General features: G+C 35.3%; 1 long non-coding RNA gene across 1 annotated transcript; it reads right to left on the bottom strand.

Annotated features, from left to right (window-relative positions):
* Positions 1–8,863: 8,863 nt before the first annotated feature.
* Positions 8,864–16,610, bottom strand: LOC148271683 (uncharacterized). The gene is made up of 2 exons (XR_015825043.1): positions 16,360–16,610; positions 8,864–9,648 (listed from the first exon to the last, which is right to left on the bottom strand). It is a non-coding gene; the product is annotated as an uncharacterized LOC148271683 (long non-coding RNA).
* Between the last annotated feature and the right edge of the window lie 343 nt (positions 16,611–16,953).

Genomic DNA, 16,953 nt, shown 5'->3' with positions numbered 1-16,953 from the left:
AAAGTTAGCCATATAGCTATCTAGATACAAGTAGGAGGTTGAATAGAATAGTCTTCACCTCTGTAGGTACCGCTCTCCAGCACCTCGGGGAGACTTGGTCTGGCCCCGACGCTGAAGAAAGCGGTACATGCCCACGAACAACTTCGACTCCAGTAATAAGAGTCGTAGTTGCGACCGCCAAACCCCCTGGCCCCCCAAATTTCGAACTTTATTTCGAAAACAAGCAATACTTATAACAATCAATAATTTTAAGATGCGGTATACGTCACGAAAATTGAAATATTGGCAAAAGAAAAAAAATTTTGAATGGCGAGAAAATCAATTGTAAGAGAAATAAAAAGAATCAAAGGAAGAAAGATTATTCAATTTATTAATTATTAGGGGAATAAATGAAATGAAATTAATTTCTATACTTATTCATATATTTATAACCACTCCTCGTGCAGCTTTTAAGTCTATAAAAATATAAATATTTGCACGGAAATGCTATAAAAAAAGCTGATATGCGTCACAAAATCACACAAATTATGACATTTGTCGACACTAGAGGCTAGAGGGGTAAAATTATATACAAGTACGTTAAAAACACATGAAACTGAGTGGAATAAAAAATAAACACCATGAGCCACTCTTCGTGCAGCTTTTAAGCCTATAAAAATGAACAAAAATTAGCACGATTATTAAAAAACTGTTGATATGTATCACAAACCACAGCAAAAAATCACAAATGTCGCGATTCCTAGGGTAAAGAACGGGATTTCACTATGTTTTGGCCCGAAAGGGCGAGTTTAAATGTTGATTCCGGGGCAAATTTTCGCGCTCTATCTGATGGGCACGTTTTATAAAAAGTATTTACAGGTTTAACAATAGAAACTCACGTGGCAAATGACAGTGACAAAAGCAACGAATAAATACAGTAGAACGACAGAAATTTGGCACAATCCGATTCGGCAGACAAAGCTGACCAGAATATATTTAAAATATTCAGATTATGCACTTTTCAATTTTAAAAAAAAGATTAAGTAGGAGAGCGGTGTAAATGTCAACTTGAGGCGACGGCGAACCGAACTGAAATCGAGTAGATAGAACAGACGAGAATCTCATTAATCCATTCATGCGCGTCACTAATTAATAACGAGGCATTTGGCTATTTTTTAAAAGATTATTTATATTTGTTTTGCGTAGGACAAGAATAGGTTATGGTGGAAATTAAAAGGAAGGGAAAGGGAAAAGGGAATATAAATATGAAAGGTATAGGGATCCGCAGTCATCCATAGACTGATTGCTCGCTACCGATGCCAGTTCGGGGAACAGGCACGTCCTGTATATTCCGGGAGGTGGTACCGTCGCGTTGCTGTCTACCTCTAAGACCAGTTGTGCTCACCGTCCATTTGTTGAAGTTAACAGCCTTGCAGGACTCTCGTTGTAATGCTGCGCATTAGTCCGAGAGTCGGTCCAAGTCTCCTCAGATTCCGCGCCAGGTTAATGTGGCGCTCGTGAAAATAGTGTCACTTATACCGAACTGGTTCTCGATTGCTTCTACCAGAGAAGAGTTGTTACCGTAGTAGTCCCTCTTTCTCTGGTGTTGGCTTTCTTTTTTGGGCGCTCACCACCTGGCAGTCGATCGCGTGTGCCACAGACCCTAAAACAGAAATAATATCCGGCTTCCTCCTTTCTTCCTCAGCGTCAAATACTTTCTCGCGCGTTACAGAATACTGTTTCTTGCGGAGCGCAGCCGCAATAACAGAGACGACTGCATTGTGGCGCAGAACTCTGCCGACATGTGTTTAGAAACAATTTTGAATTACGTGTGCGGCAGTCTCCGTTGAATTGCAGCCGATGTCTTGGTCAATTTTGCGACCGCGAGTCGTACTGACTCGGGTCGGTAAACAATGAATACGTACGTGAAGGTCTCGGACAAACTGGCGTCCTGGGATCGCCAGGCAATCGATTCCAACCTAAGAAGTTGAAACAGAGACGTTGAAGCTTCTCTAAGTTCGAATCCTCTCTGCGATGAACTTCACTACCTTTTCTTTGTAATCAGATTTTCGCCTCTGGCCTTTAATCGTTTCCAAAGAGCGGCCAGATCATTTATCTACAAGGTAGGGATTCATCAATCCGACTTTGTCAATTGTTCCCCAAGCTTCGTGTCTCGCCATCAAGTCGCTTTCCTCCGTGGACCAACGAACTTTAATAGCAGGTAAGTTAACGGCTGCTTCGTATTCCACGGAGGTGCGCTCGCCTTAAATGTATACGCAATTCGGTTTTCTTTTTGAAGACCCTGCTGAACACAAATGAAATCTGGCTCACCTGGGGCCGCTTCATCAACCTCAACAGTCTGAACGGTCGGGTGATGTCCACTTCTGGTCATGTGGGTTTTCAACCCGCGAATGGTACCATACTCCGTTCCACACACAGGACAGGCGCGTGGGACAGTCTCCTTCAACGGTTCGGGTGCGTTCGGCCACCAGTCAGATATGTTGGCGGTGCAGTCAGTGAGGACTGCTCCGATGTTTGCCGTCCGAGGCTATTATTATTTAAGTTCGTGCCAACACAATTGCAGGAGCGACGGGCTTGCAACCCGACGCCCCCAGGTTTTATACCTTTTCTCCATACTTTCTCATTTTTCCAGCCACCGGAAGTCATCGGGGGACACCCTACCTCAAGGGAGGGTCGTTTGCAAAGGCGAGGGGGTTCTAAATTCGTTACCCCCCACAATGTGACAGTAAGACGTCCTCTCAATGGAGGGACCACTCTGTTCGCTCATCGCTCGTGGTCCTCTTTCTAAACTCCGGTGTCTATCTTGGATCCTGTTTTATCTGGGCTCGCCACCGGCACGTCCACACTTATGCCTTGGCAGTTAATGAAACAACACTAGACACGTGGGTGTCACGTAGGCCCTCGGAGCCAATCATTATCCCGAAGTTGCGGATCCAACTTGCCGACTTCCTTCCTCACTTACCTACATTATTCTACCGGCTAGAGGCTCTTCACCTTGAGAGACCTGCTGCGGATATGGGTACGAGCCGGCGCGACATCTCAGCGTATCCCTCACCTAAATTCTTAAGGTCCGAGGAGCCGATCCGGACACCCCCACCGCATCGGCGATGCTCTTCGCGTCCCGAACTTTATCTCCCCGATATAGGATTCTAACGCTCAGGTAAAAAAGATAACTCTCTTTGGATCTCCCGTCGGCGTCTTCAGGCCACTTTGGGTTACCCCGACGAAGTCTCTTGCTAGGGAACAATTTTTAAGACGGTTCCGGAACTGCAACCGGATTCTCTTTCTCTCGGATAAAATATGACCCTGCATATCTAAAACTAGGATTCACTTAGAATCATGATACGATAGATCGTGATTTTCTGCGATGTATTAGCGAACGAAAGTATGAAATTTGTTTATGTTTCTTATTTCAACAGCCTTTCATTCATATCGGTAACGGGCACTGCATTGAGCCGCACCATTCATTAATATATTTTTAAATATGTTTGAGTTATTTATCATAATTAGAAACGAGAAAATGTTAAAAAAGGCTATTTTTTTTTTTTAAGGCTATTATTATTGTGACAGGAATGGTTGACTGTACAGAGCTGCTCGGTTTAATAACAATACATGTGCCAGCCAGGATTTGTAGACGGTACCACCTGTTTCATGTACCAATAAGTAAAACATCGTATGTTAAAAATGCTTTTTTTCGTAGGACTTTTTCAATGTACAATACAAAATTTAAAAATATAGATTACACAAACATCACTCTGTCAGATTTAAAATTTACACTAAAAATGTATTATGTAACTTAGTAGACATTATAATAATAAATATGTACATCTCCCCCCCCCCCCTCCTTATCCTCTCTTCGAGCATTCTTGTCCTTATCCCGCCCAATTTACAATAACTTAATGTTCTTAAAATAAATATTTTTAAAAATCCTTGATTATTGAGTACATGAAAATAACATTTTTATATGTATTTATTTGATATGTAATATTTTTTCTTTACTAACTTTGTATACTTTGTGGAAATCTGTTATTAGTTCTGAGTTTATACACTATATCTGTTTGTTTACTAAAACTATGTATGTTGAACTGTTTATTTCCTAAATAAAATAAAATAAAATGTACATATGAAACGGTGAATATTATAAATTAGGATATCAAGTGTATAATGGTGATAAATAATGTTAGAATAAGTATAGATGTAAATATTGTGTTGTAAATATATATTAGACTATGTCAATCGTAGAACTAAATAAAATAAATAATAAAAAAAAGAATTGGGCTATTTTATCTCTCTTATCGAGGAGTAACACCATCGTGGGTGATCATGAAGTATCCTGCTTCGGACAAAGTCACTATCGAAAGCTACTCGAGCCGCCTGGAAATTCGAGTGCTGAAGGGCCTTGAATCTGATATAGATCATGGACGGCACGTCGATGAGAAGACTCGGAATTCCAAGGCCTCCATCGCGCACCGCCGCATCAAAGAAAGAATTTGGGGAGTCTCATTCACTTCCCGATGATAAGATTCCAACCTTTACTTTTGATAAGACACTTACGCTTTAGAACTGCCATATTCATATTTTGTCTTGCAAGAAGAGGCTACTCTCTTTAGATGAAAATAAATCAGCAGGTTCTGATAATGCTCTGACAAAATGTGCCTAAACACTATGTTTTTTCAATAAACTATTATCAACGGGATGTTGTGTGATTGTACAACTTCATTGAACTGTTTCTTTTTCTGTTAGTCCCAAGTTGTTCGCAAGTTAAATTATTTGTATTTCTTGTTTGTATATTGCACTTAAAATTATATTTAATGTTTTAAATTAAAAAAAGAAAAAAAAAAATGCTTCAATGTGTCGTGAAAGCGAGCAAAAACTATTTGAATTAAAGGAAAAGGACTTTTCATTGATAATAAGGTACTTAGGTACTTGTTTACGATTTAATTCCAAAACTAAAAACCATTAATATTCAAATATTGAATTAAGGTGGCACCGGGTACTTGTTTATTGTTGAATTCCAAAACTGAAAATTATTTATGCTATAATATTATAACAAGGGTTAGTTTTTTGTTTTATCTCCCCGTGTGATTGGCTAAGAGGCCTCGTTGTGCTCAAATCGAAAACGTGCAAAAACAACTACTCTAGTGCCATGTCCATCCAGGGAGAAAATACGGAAATACGTGCTAATGAAAAACAGTCTGAACGCGATATATCTGAGCCTCTAAAATTATGACACTCATCTCATGCTCGACGATAATTCTTTAACCGCCAGTTAGATTTTACGATATATTACGGGTTAATGAAGAAAAGTCAGACCGCGTTATACCTTAAGCCTTCTAAAATTATGACACTAAACTCTTGAAAAGCGAATTGAGTCATTTCTTAACCGCCAGCCGTATTTTGACGCCAGCTTGACATTTTATTCTGTACCAAAGTAAATATAAAGAAAAATGCCCGATTGTGTCGTGAAAGCGTGCAAAAACTGTCCGTATAAAAGGTAAAAGACTTTTCATGAATAAGAAGGTACCTGAATACGTGTGTATGATTGAATTCCAAAACTAAAAATTACTAAAAAGTTTTCCAAGAAAAGTGGCATTGCGAAGGGGTAATTATTACCATTTCGAAATAAAGCGATCTCTCAATCTGTCTTCGTTGGAGAAACGTAGAACGGAGATGGACCTTATATGCATTTTGTAAATACTTGATGCTATAAGCGATGTCCCATCTCTGCGTGTTTCCAACCGTGTCACCAGAAGCCAAAATCTTCTAAGAGCAACTTCCGTTTTAATGCCCAGAATGTGTAGATTAGTCGATTCGTCACACAACTTGGAATTTGTTGGGATAGATCTTCCGGCTTTTCGTAGATCTCTTCGCCACTAAAACAGCGTCGGATGAAGATGGTTTGGCACGGTTTAACTCGAAGTCTTATATATTTGTCGTGTTTATGAACATATTATACAGCTTTATTTTATTGCCGTTATTTGTCTCTCCTACATAGTTTTACGTTCTTTTTGTTCAGTTTCTTTGTACATACGAGTATGTTTCTTCATGTAACTGTTGGAGTCGGCTTAGGCCGTATATTTAATAAACAAATAAAAAAAGCTCTATCGAACTAAGCGAGGTTCTATAAAAAAAATCATTAACCAAAGTTGATCAGAAATAGATATGTAAACAACGATACGATCTTATAATATATAACCTTCAAAAGTTGGCTATGTAGATGAAATAAATAAGCTAATATGGACAATTATATAATAACAATAATAATGTTTGGATAATTTATATAGCGCCCTTTTTGTGAAAATCACCTCAAGGGCGCTGTACAATAAATAAATATCCCACGTCTTGCAGCTACAGAGCGCATGGACGATAAGAAATCATCACCTATCACTGAAGAGTACATATTAAATATTATGAATGAATCCATTACTCCGGGAGTGTTTCCACAATCACGGAAAACATCTCAGGTTATTCCAATACCAAAATGAAAAAACGCCGTCAGATGTGAAGATTTTAGACCCGTAAATACTCTGCCTGAGTATGAACAAGTTTTGGAATATGTTGTAAAAGACCAACTTGTAGCATTTTTAGAAAGAGAGAACGTATTGAATTAATCACTTGTGTGAAATAGCCCTTAACTTAGTAATACAAGATTGGAAGGCAGATACAGATAAAAGTAATTACATAATTTCATTATTTTCAGACTTCAGAAGAGCTTTTGAAACAATAGATGGAGAAATAATCATTTTAAAACTTGAGAAAATTGGGATAAAGGGAACTACTTTCAAATGGTTTGCAGAATATTTGAGAAACTACGAAAATTTGAGGTATTCTATCTGATAGTCTTGTGATTTCATCGGGAGTACCGCGGGGATCAGTTCTCGGCCCTATACTATTTATTATTTACATTAATGACTCGGTGAAAATTCTTAAATACTGTAAAATAAGATTATTTGCGGATGCCCTGGTATATATTGCAGGAGAACATACAAATCCATAGTACATCAACTAAAATATCGAAATATGGTTGAAGAAGAATAAACTCAAGCTGAATACAGACAAATATTCACCAACAATAATGATGGATGCAGAAATATTAAAGGAAGTGAAAGAGATACAATATTTGGGGATTATAATAGATTCTAGATTGACTAAAAAGTCAGAACACAAGATATGTGACAAATAAGATAGCGAGGAAGGTTTCTCTTATGGGAAGAATCAGAAGATATTTTTGAGGGTTAAAACTTTGGATGATTTTCGTTCTCTCCAAACGGATATATTAAACGTATCTGAATGGGGAAGACGAAATAAATTATTGTTCAATATTTCAAAATGCTCAGTTATGTCTTTCACCAGGGCCCACAAAACGCTATTCTTCCGCTATAGAATGAATCTTATGCGGATTGCGAAGGTTAAAGATCTAGGCATCACTTTTGTGAGTTCCCTGACATTTCATGATCAGATCGAAACAGTTTGTAGTGGTTCATTGAAGATGTTAGGATTCGTCTTGCGTACTGCTAGGGTTTTTGGTAGTACACGAGTACTGAGAATTCTTTATAACTCGTTGGTGCGAAGTAGACTCGAGAGTGGCTCGATGATTTGGGGACCGTGTGAGTTGAAGTACTCTCTTATGGGGGAGAGGGTTCAGAAGAAATTTCTTCGGTTTCTCTACATGAGGGAGTGCGGATATTATCCATGGCTTTATCCCACTGGGTTCCTCCAGGGTGTGCTCGGTTACAGCAGTTTGAAGACTAGAAGGAATGTGTATTTAACAACGCACTTCTTTCGATTGTTGCGCGGTATTATTGACAACCCTGAAATTATGCGGAGCATTAGCTTTTATGTTCCTGATAATTACCTTAGACAGCGTCAACATAGACTGTTTCACATTCCAATATACAGGACCAACCTGCCAATGGTTATGCCTGTTGGAAGGGCTATCTCTATGTTGAACAATATCACTTTGGACATTGACATTTTTCACGTCTCTGAGGGAGTTTTTCGTTACAAGATTCTCTTACTTTTTTAACATATTATTCTTTGGATATTATGTATACTAATGTGTTTTTTTTACATATGCCTAATTTTACCTAATTATTTATATATGTATGAATTAAGATATTTTATTTTGTAATGTACATATATATGAATAAATAAATGAATAAATAAATAAATAAAGATATATAACCGCAGATTCGTGCCGGATGATTTATAGCTCCATAATTGTGCCTCGTATAAATTATTGTACTAGTATTTTGTTTTTGGCAACTGAAGGGGAAAAAATAAACTTACTGTTCCGCAGAAGTATGAGAGTAATTTTGAAAAAAAATAAATTCACCAGAATAAAGTTGATGCTGAAACGAGCAAAAATTATGACAGTACGTCAATTAATATATTTTAATGTAATGTTTTTTGTTCATAAAATGATTAATGGTTATACCTCGAAAGAGTTGACTCAAAAGGTTTTTTCTAATCAATGTGAACAAGGATATAAAACAAGAAATAAACATGAAGTAAGACTACCATTTCGCAGGAAAACAAGTACACAGAACTCGTTGATGCACCGAGCTGTACAGTTATATTACGAGGAAATACCATTGGAAATAAGAGAGCAAAAAAATATTATTTCATTTAAATGTCAATTTAAAAAACATGTGTTTAGCAGATAAATTTTCGTGTCAGCTTTATAGAAGTTTTCTTTTTAAGTGTACGTATATCGTTTGAAAAATGTTATGTGTTTTAATAATAATTAGATATAAGTTAATATTAGGACATTCATTTATTATGTTTGTACTATTTAAAGACAAAAAAAAAATTTAAAAAAAAAAAAAAAAAAATCTAGCCCCTATTTATATTTTAATTTTAATTTTTTTTATTTGACAGTGAAGTTTAGAGTTTAAGTGATATAAATTTAGAAGTTAGATAACAAATCTCGCAGCTACCGAGCGCATGGACGGTTAAAATTCTAGACCCCATTTACTAAAAGATGTTTGATAGTTGATAACATTTACATAATGTGATAAAAATAATATGATAGCTAACATCACAAAAAGTCTTGCAGCTTCAAAACGCATCGACAAATGGAATTTCAACAACATAAGAATGATTTTAAAAAGTTAACAATAAAAAATAATTAAAAAAAACACAATAATAATACAGAATTGATATGAAATATTGAGTGCATGATTTTACACAGGTTCTTAATTGATATTATAAAATTAAGGCTAAATAACATAATTCACAACTTGATAAACACAAATTTTAAGTGAACATTTCATCAAAAATTTAAGTAAACAGTAGTAACCAAAAATAATGAATTGTCGATTACTATGTACATATTTACTAATCAATTTGCATAAATAACCCACAAAAACAGAGCTACCAACATTTATCAGTTACATTACTTCTTTTGAAGGCACATTGACATTTGTAACAAAATTTAAATCGAGAAAAAAATTGTCCCGCAATTTAGAGATTGATAGTATAGTGGTGATCTAAATAACCTCTTTCGGCCTTTGTCGGAGTAACATTGTGGTCTTCTAAAGGGACACGGACTCCGCCCGGGACGCGTTGTCGAGTCGGGACTCCGGGGTCTGCAACCGCGACCGGATCGCCGACTCTCGCGAAGCTGGGTGCCGCTCGCGCAGAGTCCTACAAAAAATATTAACGAGTCAATAATTTTTTTATAGCGGTCCATTATATAATTAATTTAAAATTAAATATTTTGTCATTATGATCTCCGAAAATGACAAAATGTCGAGTACTCTGAGACAAATATATAAAACATTCATTTGAGAGAAAGAGATGTAATCTAATTAGATCACTGAGTAAGACACACATATACTTTTAATAGGATGAAAAGAGACACGAACATTAATCCGAAAATTAAATATTTTTTCAGTTCTTAACACATAAAATCACCACCAGTTATAGAAAACAAAAGAATTAACCATACAAAAAACATATTATTTACAATTCGGAGACACAGCACACCTTTGTTTTGTTGTAAAGAGCGGCGACTTTCGGTTCGTCGGTATAAAGTTCCGAGGTCAACTGATTTAGTGGACTGATAATTACTGTCTCTTTTCATCTTATTTAAATTATATGTGTGTCTTGCTCAGTAATCTAATTAGATTATATCTCTTTCTCTCGAATGAATCTTTTATATATTTGTCTCAGAGTACTCGACACTTTGTCATTTTCGGAGATCATGATGGACAAAATATTTCATTTAAAATTATCTAATAAATTGAAAAATATGATATAATCTTTTCTGGTGCGTAAAAGATCACTTGAAGATTGCAAAAAATGTCGTTGTGATATTTAAAGTAATTGACGAGATATGAATGAATTAAGTGCAATTTGCAACGCTGGTTACATCATAGGAACGGGCGGGTTAAGGCAATTTCTTCCTGCCTACCGTTCAGTTTGAGAAAATTACAAGTACATGGACATATTGAATCTTACAATTTTAGACAAAAAATAAAAACAAAAATTAACAAAATAAAAATACATTAAAAAAATTCACTCTATACTATGAAGAGAGGAGAGGGATGGGAAGGAAAGAAAAAGGATAAAGGAACAACTTAAATATTTAGATAGTGACATTTCAATCTTGACTTAAATGTCAATAAAGATTATTCCACAATCGAGCAGCTACTACTGTGAAAGAGGAGGCAAGAAAATTAGAATAATTAGGGCATACATTGGCTGGTTTGAGCGGCCACTCTCGGGGGCGGATCGTGTAACTCGGGTAGTACGGTGTAATAGCGTGGGGTGGAGCCAGGGTGCTATTCAAGCATTAGAAATTGCGCAAAAGTGTGTTCTCAAGATTCCACCCGGGGTCCCTGTCGAGTAGGTATTCTGAGCGTCAGGCGAGTGCATGCTAATGCGCTTCTCGTTCACGCCCATTAACATGGCGGGAATAAATGCTACAATAACTAGCTACGAAACGCGCCTTAAAAAAAAGGTTTACCTTACTCCAAGAATATATAACTATATACCATTTGCCACCTAAGTAGATAAAAATCTCGAGCAATTTAAATTGTTTGTAAAAAAAAAAAATGGCTACTTGATTCGGGTCCCGAGAACTGTCTCGAGAATTTCAATTTTATTTATTTATATATATGTACATTACAAAATGGAATATCTTAATTCATACATATAGAAATAATTAAAATAATAAGTTAAATTAAGTTTGTATAAAAATAACACATAAGTATACATAATATCTAGAGAATATTATGTTAAAAAGTAAGAGAATCTTGCAACAAAAAACTCCCTCAGAGACGTGAAAAATGTCAATGTCCAAAGTAATATTGTTCAACATAGAGATAGCCCTTCCAACAGGCATAACCATTGGCAGGTTGGTCCTGTATATTGGAATGTGAAATAGTCTATGCTGACGATGTCTAAGGTAATTGTCCGGAACATAAAAGTTAACGCTCAGGGTTGTCAATAATAGCGCGCAACAATGGAACGAAGTGCGTAGTTGAGGCTGTAGTCGGTAAGTTGGATCGTACGGTTTGCCGCCAAATGCGTAAAATATACCGCTTCAAGACAAAGCAATTTTTTTTATATCCTGTTACATCGTATGTTCGTCAATTTCTTACGTACTCTTCATACTTTATTTGACGAAATGAGAAAGACAGAGTTTATAGATAGAGTTTTTGCGTGATTATTTCAATAGGTAAAATCTATAAATAGCACTCCTGACTAGCGTACTGTGGTACAATTATCTGTTGCTTTCTGGCTTCTGCGTCATTATACATATTTGTATTTTCCAAGTTGACAGTTAAGTTTATATTTGATCTCATCAAATTACGTAAGTAAAAACATTTTTGACCGTTTGAAATTTTATAATATTTTTGCTTTAAACTGATAACTTTTTTGAAATTTGCACTTGATCGTGTATTTCGTAATAAAATTGGAAAAATATGGTAGATAAATTCTGAAAATTTAATAACACATAATGATAAAAGACTGAGCCGAGTAGCTAAAAAATATTTTTATAGGTTACGTATGTATTATGTGTATATTATTTTACTTAATTTTATTTTCTAAGTTACTATTTAAGTTCAAAACCATGATAACTATCTTTTAAGATGAGCGTTATTTTTATTATGGATAACTTATATAGCGCCATTTTCGTAACAAAATACCTCAAGGGCGCTTTACATAGTGATTCTTTTAAATTTGTAATTTAATTAAAATAATTTATTTTGCTGTCACATGCTACGGATTTGTTCAAATGATTTAGAGAACAAGTGGGTTTTAAGTTTTTTCCGAAACATCACTTCACTTTCACAGCTTCGCACCTCGAGCGTTGCGTTTAATCTACGTAATAATCTACGTAAAATTAGTAATTACCTCATTTCATTCTAGGTTTAATAGACAAAAAGTGCACTGTCAAAAAGATGTCTACATATTTTTACATTAAAAAAACGAGAAAACTCACCGAGCATTTTAAGAGTTTTGTGCATAGGGTGAAAACCTTGTTTATTGTGTATGCAGACAATTGGTAGAATTCCATATTTAATTTGGTAATGTATCCAAAATACTCGTAAAACAAGTTTATTGGATTGTAATTCTACTTTATTTTTTATAAAATACACAAAGGGTATATTGTGACGCGTTTCGTCTTGTCGTCTTGTTAGGACATTTTCAAACCAACTTTGTATATTTTCTAAAAAATAAAGTAGAATTACAATCCAATAAACTTGTTTTATTTTGGATACATTACCAAATGAAAACCTTGTATTGACAAAATACTGTAAGTGATTATTTTAATATGCATTGAGAAAATATAAATACGCTAAATTACTAACATAACTAACTAACTAACCATCACGCCATTTCCCCAGAGGGGTAGGCAGAGAGGATAGAACGCCACACCACTCTGTCCTGGCACACTTCCTTTGCTTCCTTCACATTCATACATCTTCTCATGCACGCACGTCGATTATTCCGACTTTTCACATGACCACTTTCAAGAATTTGTTGCACTTGATCATGCCATGTCTTTCTCGGCCTTCCTCGACTTCTACAACCAGACACATTCGCATCATAAATCTTTTTAGCCGTTCTTTCATCATTCATTCGCTCCACATGACCGAACCATCGCAAAAGACCTTTCTTAAATTACTAACATAATAGTTTTATTCCTATTTTTACACCTATGTGAGAAAATGTACAAACCATTGAGGTAGTGTTATAAATCTTTTCCAAGAAGACAGAATTTTGGATAGATCATCATCCCTATCACCCAGTGGAGCATAGGGCATTGCTTTTGAAAACAGGACAGGTAATTTATCAACAATATTTGGAGTTTGTCAAAATTTTTGTAGGCAAGGACTGGCTTCAACTCCCCGGGGAGCTGTTTATATTAACATTTTACAACCATGAAGAAGTATAGAAATTGAAAAAATAATATTTTCAGGCGTTGCCTAGTATGTAGGTGAAATAATTCAATTAGATGAATCTCACCCGCATAAATAAAGGTTTCGGCTCTTTAACTTCACAAACATCAACTGATGAAAGAATTGAAGGAATATAGATGTTCAAATATAGGCAGAATGGTGAATGTTACACATTGTGTAAAGTGGCCACTTAAACCAGCCATTGACAGGTCATAAGCCCTGTAGATGCCTAGACTTCTATATTACCTTCTCTTAAATGTTCTTCATCCCTGTTGTAAAATGTATTTTTTAATGTTACTGTATCAGTGTCGACTGTTTGTTTCTTTAAAATAAATAAATAAATAAACATAAAATGGCTAGTATTTAGCTGGGTAATATTGGAAAAGAAATTTCTTCTTTCCTTCCTATCCCCTCTCTCTTCATAGTATAGTGTTAATTTTTTTTTATATATGTATTTATTTTTGTTAATCTTTGCTTTTAAACTTTGTATAAAATTGTAAGATTCAATATGTCCATGTATTTATAATTTTCTCAAACTGAACGGTTTGGGTAGGTAGGAAGAAATTGCCATAAGGCAATATGCCCGCCCTTATACGTATATATATTGTATATCAGTGGCGAACGGTGACTTTTTTTATAGGTAAGCTTTAATTTTTTTCATAATTTGTACCTGCATGTACATACATACATACATATGAGTAATCTCGCAAATGAGTGGAGGCGTATAAAAAAAAAGTATTTACAGGTACACGGATTCTTTTTCTATGGTTTTGTGTAAAAACAACTTCATCTCTCCAGCTCCAGTTTCACCTGCTGGCAACAGAAGACGCAATACCTTCTTATTTTTAATCAAAATAATTTGAACCAACAACCCAACAAACAAACAACAATGAATAACTTTGCGTAATATGTAGGTATATTCTCCATCATTTGAAGACAGTACATGTATGCAAAAGTTTTAAAAAATAAAATATGTTAAAAAAATAAGGATAATAAAATAAGTATATTCAGAATTCCTTTTTGTTTGGCACTGATTAAAAACACCGTATATTTGTTTGTAATTTACATTTTACACTGCAAATATTTAGGTACTAATATAAAAGAAAGTAAACATTTTATTGTAAGACATCACTCCCATTATGTACACAAAAAAAATAATCTTTTACGATATATATTTTTTTTTCTGAAAAATTAAAAAAAAAAGATTAGATTTAAATTAATTTATTTATGCCAAAATACATAATTTTAACTTTACATATTACATTACGTAACATAACATAACAATAACATTCATTAGAAATATTCGCAATAATATTGCAACAAAAATGTCACGTGACCGTCGTGACCGCCGCGCCGCGCCGCGCCGAGCCGTCAGCTTCGTTTCCTTCTAAACTGAGAATGAATAATGCGAGAAATTAAGGACACCGGGCGAGGCGCCACTAGCTAAAACGCGCGGACTAAAAAACTGGCGTCATATGTCAACAGAATACTATCAAACAAAAATGGTCTTTAGGAAATAACGCTCGAAATGCTACTCTCCAAATAGAGAAGCTCGAAATAATATCTGTAATCTGCGAGTGAACTCAGCGAGGAAAATATGTGCACTGGGTTTTTGAATGTTAAAATACAGTATACATTTTGTATTGAAAAATAAGCTGCAATAATCGGAACCAGGCAATGCGCTGGGTTGGCTTTTTTTAGGAAGATATAAACAGTGGCGTTAATTTATAATAAATATAGATTATTTTATTTATCCTCCTATAATTAAAACTACTATAAAACATTATTATTGGTAGTGAAATATAATGGTAAGCTGCGAATAATCGATTATATGGACGGTTCGCCCCTGTTGTATATGTATATTAAGTGTCAAACAAAATAAATAAAATAAAAAGAAAAATAATACTTCATAAATAATATGTTTCTGGGGCAATATAATAATATTAATAACACCTTTATTTTATCAGTTGGTTGGAAGAAGTTGGAATTTGGTAATAAATTCACAAAAGTATAATTTATAAATAAAGAAATAAACAAAACTATGTATCCAAAAAAACAAGGTTAAATTTAATAATATATTTTTAAATAAATTCATTTCTTTTCTAAAAAATATCAAGTGGGATTAATTTTAATGCATTACATTACAGAGCTTGTATTGAAAATATCAAATATTTGTTCGAACTCATTTCCATACCCATGTATTCTGGATATGGGCGAATGCATTTCCAAGTTGGTACGAAAATTGTTACAATTAAATAATTCTTTACTTTCATTGTACCTACCAGGTATTCCAATGGAATCAGTTCAAGTAAAGCAATATAAAGTAATATGGAAGTCTAGGTATCTACAGGGCTTATGATCTGTCATTGGCTGGTTTGAGTGGCCACCTCACACACTGTGTAACATTCACCATTCTGCCCATATGTGAACATCTGTATTCCTTCGTGTCTTTCATCTGATGATGTTTGCGACGTCAAAGAGCTGAAACCTATATTTATGCGGGTGAGATTTGTGTGTCTGGAACTCTAGTCTATACTCGGTCAAAATGAAATGCCGATTGTTCAACTCTTGTATAATGCCAGTACTCCTATATGGGTAAAATAAACCAAAGTAGGGAACAAAATGCCCAACACTCCTCTGGTGGAACGGCAGGCCCGTTGACTGCTGCCAACAGGCCGGCTTCTCCTGAAGAGTTTTGAGTGGTTTCCTCTCCACGTGAGCAAATGCTGAGGAGTTCCCGATTGGCCCACATTAGTATATCCCTCCTGATCCCAGCAGTTAAGATAAATTTAAAGAAATTTAATTGCAGAAAAATCATTTTTTTTAATATAAACCTCGTATATTGTAAGCGAGGTAAATAATGAAGCAACGCCAGAGTATAATAAATCTCGACACCAAACTTCTTCTTGTTTTTTCAACTCCAAGTGTGATAAGTTAATATTACCCGGCCCGGATGTGACTGAGCGCCGACCGTCGGCCGTCCTTCCGTCTGCCGACCCTCGCCGGTGAAGGCCGGTGAACACCCTGCGGGAGAAGATCGAACATCAGTTCAGCGGGCCTCTTTATGTACGGACAATCATCACATGAGACGGGTCGCGGGAAGAGGTCGGCTCGGGGCAGGAAGATGTGGAAATTCGGGGGAGACCTAGGTTCACCGTCGGATGAGAGACGGCTGCTGACGATTGATAAACAAAATCAAAGCTGGAAGAAAAAATGAAATGATCATAACTGCTTCGACGCGAGATCCCGTGATTTATTTTTATATTTTTATTAAAGAAGGTAAAAACATGAACAGAAAATATAAAAGGAAAAATAATGAAACCCACTAAACCGCGAAACCGGCTTGTCAACGGGTTTCTTATTTTTCCTTTACAAAGAGAAACGTTGGAGAAATTATATGAATTTAAAAAGTAATAGAAACATTATTAAGAACTAAAAGCATACCTAATTTTTACACAAAATTTATTTATAAAAATTAAAATAGATGTCATTAAATGATAATCAATATAAAGCTTTGTTACACATTGACCATTGAATT

The sequence above is a fragment of the Micrasema longulum genome, unplaced genomic scaffold (genome assembly GCF_059751315.1).
Source record: "Micrasema longulum isolate JH-2025_06_02 unplaced genomic scaffold, ASM5975131v1 h1tg002729l, whole genome shotgun sequence".
NCBI classification, from domain to species: domain Eukaryota; kingdom Metazoa; phylum Arthropoda; class Insecta; order Trichoptera; family Brachycentridae; genus Micrasema; species Micrasema longulum.
The sequence above is the reverse complement of the archived record's forward strand: the minus strand, read 5'-3'. Positions and strand labels throughout refer to the sequence as shown.